The 12512-nt window shown below is 35.7% G+C and overlaps 1 protein-coding gene across 2 annotated transcripts in view; it reads left to right on the forward strand.

The window, feature by feature from the left end:
* Positions 1-12512, forward strand: part of ralgps1 (Ral GEF with PH domain and SH3 binding motif 1) — a 78688-nt gene that overhangs the window by 47324 nt on the left and 18852 nt on the right. The window lies entirely within an intron of this gene.

Genomic DNA, 12512 nt, shown 5'->3' on the forward strand with positions numbered 1-12512 from the left:
ATTTCCCTTCAGGTGAGGAAAGGAAGAGACAAAGTAATCTCAAACTAAAGCTCCTAGACTGTGTCTCGCTTCAGAAAGAAAACATCAGACTAGTATCTGTTACTGAACACATTAGTTCCACTGGAAAAATAATTTTGTGTCAGACACAATTGAAAGCAATACATGGGGTTGTAATTGGTCTCAAATTCATATCCACCAACTGCAAACCAGCCTGTAATGTTCATGCCATTATTTCCCTAACAGATGTATTTAATTGATGTGTTGTTAAATGTGATATTTCCGATTCGCTCATAGCCTTCCATGTTAACTAATTAAAGGGATAGTTCACCCAAAAATGTAAATTCTGTCATCATTTACTCACCCTCATGTCGTTCCAAACCTGTATCAGTTGCTTTGCTATGTTGAACTTAAAAGAAGATATTTTGAAGATTGCTGGTAATCAAACAGTTGGTGGTTGCCATTGACGTCCATAATAGGAAAAAAAATACTATGGAAGTCAATGGCAACCACCAACTGCACAGCAGTCTTCAAAATATATTTTATGTTCAACGAAAGAAAGCAACTGATACAGGTTTGGAACGACATGAGGGTGAGTAAATGATGACAGAATTTTCCTTTTTGTGTGAACTATCCCTTTAAGTGTTGCACAGAGGTTGCTCTTTCTTAGCTCCAGCTGCAAGTATGTTACATTAGGTATACATTTTGTAATTTGATAGATTATTTGTCAGATAATTTAGCTTTAAGACATTTGCTAAGAAATGGTTGCATTATTTTTTTTAATTCAGTTTTAAAAATGTTTGTACATCAAGATAAGATAAACCAACTGAAATAAAATATATATATTTTTTTATATTGTGTTTTAATTTAATTAAAGTTTATATGGTTTTAGGTTTAGTTAGCTTTAATATCCTTGCTACTGGTGTATAATAATTGCCAATGCAGTGTTTCTCATTTTAATGATAATAATAAACTGGAATAAACTAGATGGACAAAATAAAAATAAAAAAAGTAAACACTTGCACACTCATTTTAAATGTGGAAAAGCAAAAACTAAAAAGTTTTTTCTTGGGGGTTTTAATGTGTCTTTCATCATTTTGGTTAATCGAAATAATTACATAATTCTTCAAATTAAAAGAAAACCTCTCGCAGGATATCGTTTATGAGAAGCAGAGCAGGATAAAAAATGTTTGTTGCTTGTTGGGAAAAGTTGGGCTTATTCCTGACAAATCAGTGATAAATAATAATAATAATAATTTATGAGGTAATAATGATAAATGATGCATAAAATAAAATGTTGATGAAGTGTATATTAAAATAGCTTGGGTTGCTAGACATGCTCAATACTTTTTACAAGCTCCAAACTAGTTTCTGAGAAAAGTGAGAGACAGACCAGAACAGCACAGTGCTGAAGTCATCGCAGCGAAGAGGAACGTGCCTGTCAATACAAATCAGAAATGTTTGACATAACTGTGCAACATGAAAGCTTTTACTCTGCTTGCAAGCACAAGCATCTCATAAATGCAAATAAACATGGGTTTCAAGCTGTCTGGCATCTTACATGGGTTAGTTCATTGCATCCCCATCAAAACTAGCACATACTGTAGGCACTTTTTTTACTTCCCCTTTCCTCTCATCTCTGTACTTGCCATCTGTTTTGTACACTTTTGTTCATTTGATGTTTTTGGTAACAAGGCACTGTTATGTACGCCTGGACTTTGAGCCACTTAATAGCACAAAGGGAAGAATTAGGGATATCTGTCTTTTTCTGCTGTGTCTGGGAAGCACAGAGAGTGTTAACTTTAGATAATCAGAGGATGGAAAAGCAATTCAAAGGAAACAGGAATGATAATAATTTATCTTGATGATTTGTTTCTAAATGTGGCCTCCAATCTGTTATACCTGATGCAATGTACCTTTTTCAGCGTGCACAAACACAAGCAGTGTGATGTTATCTGTCTGGTAATGCCAGGTTTTGTATTTATTCAGAAGTCAAAAGCCTGCGTGTGATGATCTGTTATCCAGCATGATATGAATGTTCCAAAGAGCATCTTGTGTGCTTCAGTGGAAGTAAGGAAATCTGACTTTTTACGCAAAGGAGTTCACATGGTCACTGATTTGCTAACAACTGATAAGTGACCTAACCAGGTACTTTGAAATTAATTTATCTTGTATAATTGTATTTCCTTTTCTCTAATATGTAAAAAAAAAAAAAAAAAAAAAAAAAAATCATTAAAGTGTGTTCACAGACTTTTGGACCTGTAAAACCTTAAAATGATCAAGTTTGATCTGATTTATTTTATTAAAAATTTTTTTTTTTTAATATTACTAGGGCTGTCAATGTTAACGCATTACCATATACAATAAATTCAAAAATACTTAACTTGTTAATATAATTTAATAACGCAAAATTACTGAAACACGATTTCTAATCTAAACCTTTTACCTATTTCTTACCAAAGTTTTAAGTCCAATGCAACAAAAATGTAAATTCATTTTGCTTCAAATCTCAAACTCTGTCACATGTGGTGATTGTACTGTGATTGATTATTCTACGAAATATAGACTGAACAGAATGTCAAAACATCCCACAGCTGTATCATACCCAAACTACGTTTTCTCGACTGGATAAAGCAAACCAGCTTCCCTCTAGTGAAGTTTTGATGGTTGGGGATTGTGGTCAAGGTAAAGATGATTGCAGTGACATACAAAATTTGTACAATAAGCATGCAGGAGTCTAGTATATTGATGAGCAAACAAACCATATGAATACTTTTTACATTCAGATCATACACTGAATTTATCTGAATTTAAGACACGTTTAAGTATTCACGTTTCTACACACTTTCTGGATAATGTTTTGTTCTATCATGTGTATGTTGCTGTGTTAGTCATTCTGAATAGATCTGTAAATTTTGAAAACTTTTATTCAGTATATTTTGTGTGTGTGTGTGTGTGTACTTTGGTGTGCATAAACATATCAATTATATGAACTTCTTCCATAACTTGGTTCTTTGGTGACATTTTGAAGTCTCAAAGTGTCTTTTTTTTAAGTAAAAAAACAAAACAAAAAAAACATTTATCCTTATCTTGAATAAGCTTGCAGAATTTTTTTTTTTTTTTTGTGAGAATCACCACTTCAATCTTTTGTTTTACTTTGCTGGATATAGTAAATAATGACTAAATAAATGTGTTAAATGGTTCATGCTTAGTTTCATGATAAGTGTTCTATTTATCGTGATTAATCACACAAAAAGTGTGTGATTAATCTGATTTATCCATTAACAGCACTAAATATTACAATATAAGTTTTCATCCAACCCCAAACTTTTGAACTGTACACTCTCAATATGCACACGCATTCTACAGAACATGTTATATAATTATATTAACTGTGAAAGGTTGTCAGTAAGAGTTCAATATTTTATGGAAAAATAAGTCAGATGTGAAATTTACAACAATTTACAATGTTTAAATCCTGAATTGACCTTAGATTAAAAAGGATATTTGATCTCCTGTGATCATGCATAAAGGCCAATGTGCTCAAGTTTTGCAGGCATGGTAAAACTGAGCATCTGAGGTCATGGGTAGTTCCTCAGAGTTACAGTTTGTGCTATTATTGTTCAAGAGGGTTCTGCGTTTTTTGGGAAGCAGCAATAATTCATTAACTGTTTGACACAGGTCTTTTCTTGGTCTGTGCATGTATGTGAAGATAGAAAGGGCTTGCAGTTTGAAAGTCTGATTAAAGCGGAGGTGGACCAAACCAAGAACATGATCTGTGACATCATCCCCACTGCAAGGATCAAGAATCATGGGGGATGTGTGTGTAGGAGTGACTTTCATGTATTTAGGCTGTAAAAAGTGCATTCATTCCACTGAAAACTTGTTAACTAAGGTTGACAAGGAACTATGTGCATTTGTTTAGGGCGAACTTTTTCCATTTAAGCATTGACTTTTAATTTGCGCTATTCAGCACACATTATACAAATATAAGAGGCGAGGTACAAACAAAACCAGGTCAGCCTCTTAAGCAGGGCCACCGCACAGATTCTGCTGGGTAAACATTTGTCAGAACAAGGCTGAAGTGTTCTCCTGTCTTCACTGATGATGGATGTGCTTGCTTTGACCTCAGATGACCCTTTCACCCGAAGGCCTCAGATTACTCATCCTTTCCACCAACTGACATCACCGCCATGAAAGCGGGTTGTTGTCAGCAACAACAAGAAAATTGACCATGATATTTACCTTTTTGTTAAATTGTGGAAAAAGTTATCATGGTGGCCCTTTATGTTAATTAGCCTGACACAAAGACATTCTGTAATCAATACATTTTTCTTTATTAATGTGCATTGTGTTTTAACAGTAATGATGAAACATAATTATCAAAGCTCACCCAATGCAATAATAATGAATAATATAATAACTAATTGTCGAATGATTTTTTTTTTTTTTTTTTTTGCATTTCCAGGTTATATTTTTTTGGTGTTGTTTTATTATTATTTTATTTATTTTTTTATTTTTTTGCAAGCATCTACTTACAGAATCTGTTGTTTTATGCAAAAAAAACTGAGATTACTCAGTTAAGTATTAAAAGATGTGATTGACAGGCATAATTATAAGTGGAGGAGAACTGAACAAATATGCCACTCAATACATACTTCATTCTATCATCCACCGTAAGCTTCCAATTAAGTGTAACCGACCATTCAGTGAAAATGTGATTTTAGTAGTTTATTTTGGATCAGTTTGACTGGTATTTCTATACATGAAACTGTATGTCTAAACATAAACTGAATGTCTCCATAGCTGTTTCTTTTATTAGTCCTGGTTTAATTCTGAGCTGACTCAGAGCTGTCTGCCTCACCTGTGGGTAATATTGGAACACAGACCTTCCTTGACACCAACACGTTCACACATGTAACAGTAGCCCTAGCCAAAGTCTTTTTCCATCGGCTCACAGGGGGCCTGGAGCACATGTGCTTTACTTGAAAAAATAAGATCAGGCTTTTGATTCCACACCTCGCCGTCTTAGATTGAGTGAATTGAAAAGTGGGCTGGTATGTGTGCTACTCTAGCTAGTGTGCCGTGACAATGGCGTGTGTGTGTGTGTGTGTGTTTAAGGAAAATAGCTGGAGTCACTGAGTGACATTGGACTAGGATGACTAGGATTTTTTTCTTTCTTTTCTTTCTTTCTGTATTTTTAGGTTTTCCATAAAAGTCATGGATTTTTTTTTAACCCTTCAATGGTAATTGGACACAAATTGCTGAACTTAAATTCTTCTAAAATCTATTTAAAAAAGGCATCTAAATTGTTAAACTTAAATGGTTTTGCATGTTCCAGTCCCCCATACAAAGTCTCTTTTCACCATCATTAATTTCCTTCCCAAAGTATGCTGGAGTTTTCCTTATTTCCTAAGTTTTATTTCCCTGCTGTGCCTAATAGTTTTATTTTTATTTTATTTTTTTTCTTGAGCCACACGTGGCTGTTGCAATTCACAGTTATTTTAGCTGGTTACCCCACAGACTCTACAACACACAAATTACTTGAGTACTTGGTGTAAAAAAAAAAAAAAAAATCCCTCTTGCATCCACTTTCCTCAGTTTGATATTCCTGTATGGCCGTAAAACTGTCTACCTCATAATGTCTTTGTGATTGCCTCGGGGAGTCAGAAAATTGGTCAGTTGAACATTATTGCAAAATTGTCATCACCTCTCAGTCTTCCTTTAGTCTCATAAATTCGCAGTTGAGAGGAATAGCAGACTCTTAGTTTCATTCAAAAGTCAAAGAAGTCCCTGAAGAAGATCAGAACTTTCCACATTTTGATTCATCAGACATTTGACATCCATTTCAGGGCTTATCAGTTATGTTTACATTAAGGATCATGTGTTAGAATATGTTTTAAATGCTGATTATCTCTGTTTTTACTTGCAGTTTTTCTACTCTCATGCCGATTTTGTGGAGTATAGAGATGTGTCTTAAGCTTGCAGCTGTCAATTTTATACTTAAAATTACACAGTCTTGTCACATCAGCCTTAAAACATTAACTTTCATGGTCTTTTATGTATACTTCATATAAAAATCATGAATTACAGCTTCCATATGGATCTATTTTTTACAAGACAGTCCTCTATACATCACAAACAAGGAATCTATGGAAGGAGACTCTAGTAACGCTTTTAACAGATGCCTTACATTCAAATCCCCAGTGACACCCGCTGAGCCCACTGAGCTAAAATATAAGAGAGCAAAACCACTCCTGAGATAATGCAGGATAAACAGAGAGGGATTCAAAGGCAAAGGCAAATGTTTCCAGTAATTATCCGACTAAGGATATTTCCTCAGGCATTCTCTCAAAGACACTTTTTTACAACAAACTAGCTGAGCATATGGAAAAATTCCATCTGCTAGGAATTGTTACTCAGTGCTGTCGCTCAACACAAACATTGTGCTTGTGGTTAAAAATCATCTTGTTTCACTGTTGAGGAAGATCGAAGATGCAAGATAAACCTTACTCATTTCAAGCTGTTGATACACTGCCAGAGCACTTTAGATAGTTTCCCTTTCCTGTATAAATACAGTATCTTTCATCTGCCAATAACAACCAGATCTGATTTATTGTATAGAACGAGTGGAAACATCAACTGTAAAAGTATATCTGAAGATATTTTCCTTTTTGTGATTGAATAGTTTTCTTTTGACCTTTTGTGGAAAATGTTGAGATCGGATCCATGCACTTTGAATGTGCTTGATCCATTAACAAAAATTCGCTGCAAATCGGACAAAACCAGAGAATGTGAAACTGAGGACTATTTAAGTGGTTCTAGATTTTAGAAGCACATTTGATTTATGGTATTTTCTTAATATTATTTGTAATAGTGCATTAAAAGCTTGATTTGAAGTGTAGCAATCTTAAAGGAATGGTTCACCAAAAATTTTAATTAGCAAAAAATGTACTCACCCTCATGTCATCCAAGATGTAGATGAGTTAGTTTGTTCATCAAAACAGATTTGGAGAAATTAAGCTTCACATCACATTCCAGCCTGTGAATCATTGCCTTGCTCTGAACTGGCCATGGAGGCCTTTAACGAACTATTGTCCTGCCCCGACCCAACCGAGGAGGCCATCTCAGAACTCTCAGCTTTGTCTGTCACACCCTTGCTCCTTTTCCGTCGGTTCTGCCTCAGGAACCAGGTTCTCTTCCTGCACATGGACCTGGTCCTCCATCCCCTCCCCCGTTCCACCTCTGCTCCCCTTTCTTCCTGGATTATACAGTTTGAAGCATCTGGAAGCCGCTTCTTGGGGGAGGGCTCTGTCACGATCCGTTCCCTGCTCACCACCAGAGGTTGCCACACATGCCACTCAGACATTCACCCTCGACTCCATTTCCCAAGATCCCCTCTGATTACACACTCACCTGTTTCCAATAATCCGGACACTATAAAGTCTGCACTCACTCACAGGTGCTCAGTATTGATTAGCTAACTGCCATGCAACGTGCTTGTATTTTCTAGTCTTGTTGTTCTGACCCTAGTCTGTTTCTCGCCTCTGATCAATTGCTGCTTGCCTTTATCTATTGCCTGTGTTGGATTATTCTCTTGCCGTGCCCTCTGGACACTGTTTGCTGGTGTATGACCTTTGCCTGTCTGAATATGCTCTTTGTTTGCATTTATTCATTTAGCTGACGCTTTTATCCAAAGTGACTTACACTTGATATATATGTCAGAGGTCACACACCTCTAGAGCAACTAGGGGTTAAGTGTCTTGCTCAGGGACACATTGGTGTCTCACAGTGGATTCGAACCCGGGTCTCTCACACCAAAGGCATGTGTCTCATCCACTGCGCCAACACCACCCCTATGTTTGAATAAAAAGCTGCAATTGGATCCGACCTTGCCTACACTACCCCTCATTGTTACAGATGGACTAAAGTTGTGTGGATTATTGTGATGTTTTTATCAGCTATTTGAACCCTCATTTTGACAGCACCCATTCACTGCAGAGGAAAGAGTTTTATTAAGAAACAAACTCATCTACATCTTGGATGGCCTGAGGGTGAGTCGGTTTCCTGCAAATCTGTGGAACAGAAACACACACATACAAAGATGTTTGTACAAATGTCTCTGTGCAAGTGCGGTTTTGGACCCCATTGTATTTCACTTATTGGAAGCAATATTGCAGAAAAAATGTAGGTCATACAGATCTGGAAAAAAACTATGAACATTTATGCTTATGGTCCTTCAATTTGAAGTGTCTATAAAAGTTGTAAGTGACATGACTGGTCTTGATGAACAAAGTTAATCATGACTTGCATTAATGTCTAACTGCAGGAGCGTTGCTCCTTAAGTCAAAGCTGAGAACAAGGTGTGCTCTGTTAATGCCTGTTTGGGTTCAGGTCTGCTAGTTTTAATGCTCACTGCTGCTGGGATCAGAGCAAGAGTGATGTGGCAGCACTGCAGGTGACGTTATGCTTAGCGTCATGCTTAAGATATTGCCTTGTTTGCTTGTGTTAACTGAAGGGGGAGGTGATTTTTTAGTCAATGAGCCTCTACAGGCTAATGTGTGGACATCAACTTTCAGCACTTCTGAATATTTAAAAGAATTCAGCGATGAATGCTGATTGTTTTAGACTCTGGATATTTGACATAATATTCCTGTTGAAATGGTGGGAAGTTTAGTTGGGACATTTTGATTTAATGAGGTCTTTAAACATAATTGTTTTTTGTTCAGATTAGATCATCCAAAACTGAAATAGCCTCCATATTTCCAGTCGAGTTACATAAAGAAGATTTTTATAATATGATTTATAATATAATTTATGATTGCAGAAGTTTGTTGAAGTGCATATATTTAGGCAACAGTCTTTAGATTTTAAAAGATACAAATTAGGAACAGTGCAACATGGAGGTTTTCAGTTTGTCCTTTTGTTCTTCGATGATGCAGCTTGAATATGTCAGCCTAATCTTTGCCTGTTTTCCTGATTTGCAGCCAGGCCAAAGATCAGTGTGAAATAATTTCCTGTCTGCAGGAGAAGTCTATGGGAATGCGATAGAGACTCACAAACCTCTGGAACAAACACAGAAATCCAAATCCAAAAACACATCTCATAGAAAACCACAAAAATCTGTAATTATAAACAGGAGCCTTTTCGTAGCTGCTGATGGAGCTTTTGCTTGGAGGGTAAGTAAACAATGACAAAATTAAAAATTTGAGGTCAGCTATAGTACCTTTAAAAAATGTGGGGTCTGTAAAAAAAAAAAAAAAGGTGTGATTTATTTATTTATGTAAATATATTATGCCTGCCAAGTCTGCATTAAAAAACTGTAAAATAATTATATTGTGAAATATTACAATTTAAAATACTGTTTTCTGTTTTACTACATTTTACAATTTAATTTATTCCTGTTATGGCAAAGCAGAATTTTCAGAAGCCATTACTCCAGTCTTCAGTGTGCATGATCCATCATAAATTATTTGTATATGTTTACTTGCAGCTTGAAAAACACAATGAACAGAAAGTTCAAAAGAAAAGCATTTATCTGAAATCGAAAAACATTTACATTGTTACAAAAACACATATGGCTCTTGTGATCAATTTAACGCATCCTTGCTAAATTCTAAATTAATTATGCATAATTACATGCACGTGACCCTAAGCCAAACCTAAACCCAAATCCTAACCCTAACAATATAGTAAGTGCATGTAGCTAATAAATATTACTTATAGGTATAATCACACTGTTACAAGGACATCTTAAAATAAAGTGTAACCAGCCTTGTAATTAAACTGGAAAACTCCATTACCTTTCTAAATCCATACTTATTGCCTTAAAATGTATACACTTAGCATAAGATGCCACTTAAATTTATTCACTGGAAAAAGGGTTCATGTTTTGTAGAATGAACAACATTCTGACTTGAAATAAGTTTATGAACTCAAACAATTTATTCTGACATCAATGGCATTTAAGACCTCTGCCTTTGAGGCTTTGGGCCTCACATTATTTATTATTGAGCTGTAGCTTGTGTTCAGATATGCACCGTTAGCTCCTCTATACTGATATGTTGGTGACATTGCGCGAGACCTCCTCTCTGAGAAGGAGGGGTGAGTGAGGTGATAGGAGCAAGATGCTCAGTATTCCAATACTACACTTGCTTGTTCTGGACACACAGAAAAAGACTGTTCTCCATCTTTAGGGCTCTTGGGTGAAGATTCAACCTTGGAGCAGAATGCTCCATTCACCTTCTGTTCTCTCTCTGTTTTGCTCGGCTCTTCTGTTTCTACGTCCAACTTTTTAGATGATTCCCATCCTTATACAGAGCTGGATAATTGGGGCATTAATAGCTGGATGAAACCCTTTGTTCAGTGTACTTTATTTTCAAGAGCAGCGCCTTGAGTCTACTAAGTGCTGTCTTTTTTTTTTCTTTGAATTTGTGTTGGCTTTTTATTTTTGATCCAAACAAGCTTAGAGAAAATTAAACCCATTGATCTGGCATTATAGAGGCATAGCCAAAACACAGTCACTTTGTATGTTTGAATCCAGGGAATTGATGTAAAAGAGTACTAAAACATTTATGAATATTATTAAGATTTGTTATTTTTATTGTTGAGAGTTAATGTTTCGACTTATTTCAAAATGCCTCTTTGTAATTGTTTCATTTAAGCATACGTATAAATCATTTGCATTGCAAAAACAGCACTTAAAATGACAAATGTGAAGGACTTCTGTTTTAAATGAGAAAACCAGAGAGGTGTTTTCAACCACAGAGGCTGATGGAAAAGGAAGCAATTCGTGACCCTGTGACCTGTAACTCTTCATTTTATTTCCATGTTAAACTTTTGGGGTTTTATGATTTTTGGGTGGCTTTCTGAAAGTGCAGTCTCTCTAGGTGTAAACCACTCCCTTGTACATTTTATTAGAGTTATGAATAATTTCTTCTCATAAATTATTCCATCAAGAGATACAAAATGTGGAATTCTCTTACAGAAGAGAGAAGTCTAGAGGTATTTCCACTCACTGGGAGAGTATGAGGTGTGTGACATTGAGATTTTAGACTTACTTTATAAGTTTCATACTGTGGTTCTCTTAGTTTAAAGGGGTCATATGATGCTTTCTTAAAGACCATTATTTAGTGTATTTGGTGTAACGGAATATGTTGACATGCTTAAATGTTCAAAAAACACATTATTTATCAAATACTGTACATTAATGTAGGTCCTCTATGCCCCGCCTCTCTCAAAGATGTTGTTTTTTACAAAGCCCCTCCTTCCGACAAGCACAGTCTGCTCTGATTGGCCAACTGACCCAGTGCATTGTGATGGGCCTATTACCGCAAGCATTCATCAAATTTTTTACGCCCCTTTCCATAACCGTGAGCTTCATCTTTAAAAAAAAAAAAAAATGTAAAGACAGTTAATAATGTCCTTAGTTTTACCATCAGTTCAAGTCTGAAAGGGGAAGAGAGTTGCGTGACAGACACGGTGATGAAGCTCGTATGTGTTTGCAGTACACAAGCCACGGATGGTTTAGACAGCTGACTCCACTGTTTGACCATCTCTCTCTCTCTCTCTCACACACACACACGCGTGCGCGTGCACGATGGGCAGATGCTATTGGCAAAACTCTGCATTTAAACATTCAATAGCAAATACTTAAACTAATAACAAAACATATTACAGTAGCTTTAGCAGTAGATTCAGAAGTGTTAGGTTCACGAAACGGTTGTCCATAAAATGCGTTGCTGTTCTGTTGTAAGTAATCTTACAGATTCCTAAATGCATCTAATTTCAGAAGACCAAATAAAGTGATTTTGTTTTCGCCTAGAAACACACAGCATTTATTTATCTTCCTGTATCCCACAAAGTGTGCTTGAAATAGTCTAGCTGCCTGTTTTCTTTTACTGTAGGTCTCAGTGAAGGTCATAAAGGTTTGTGAGTACTCACGCAGATATACAATAAAATATTCTGTTACAGCATGTTTTCAGTTAAGGTATTTAACACATACTGTACATAATCACAAGTTCTGGCCCTTATTAAATGTAAATGGATAAACACAGTCAAATGTTTATTAAGTAATCAGATTACTAAAAAAAATAAATAATAATAATTAAAAATAATTATATTAATACATATTTTAATAAGTATACTATTTATTTAATACTTATCCAGTCAGTGTGCACTTGTGTAGCATTCACATTTGCTTTTCTGTGCATAAGAACATTTTAATGCCTTTATAAAATCAGTTTTATTCATTCGTTTTTAAACGTAAGCTTAGATGCATGGAATTTATGATTGAATGCGATCATATATGTGTTTTATAAATGAAGCCCAGGTTTGGTGTTTTTTTGCTTGCTGATTTTGGAAGCAAGGTAACTTCCACGTCCCTTAAGACAACTCTCTGTTCTCTCTTTCCACCCCTTCCAATTATTGATACTAGATAAATAAAAGTTCATTATTACAACCCTGAGCCCTACGGAAAAATCCAGGAGTTGGGAACCACAGGGAGTCGGTGGTGT

Source organism: Carassius auratus, unplaced genomic scaffold (genome assembly GCF_003368295.1).
Source record: "Carassius auratus strain Wakin unplaced genomic scaffold, ASM336829v1 scaf_tig00215912, whole genome shotgun sequence".
Taxonomy (NCBI): Eukaryota; Metazoa; Chordata; class Actinopteri; order Cypriniformes; family Cyprinidae; genus Carassius; species Carassius auratus.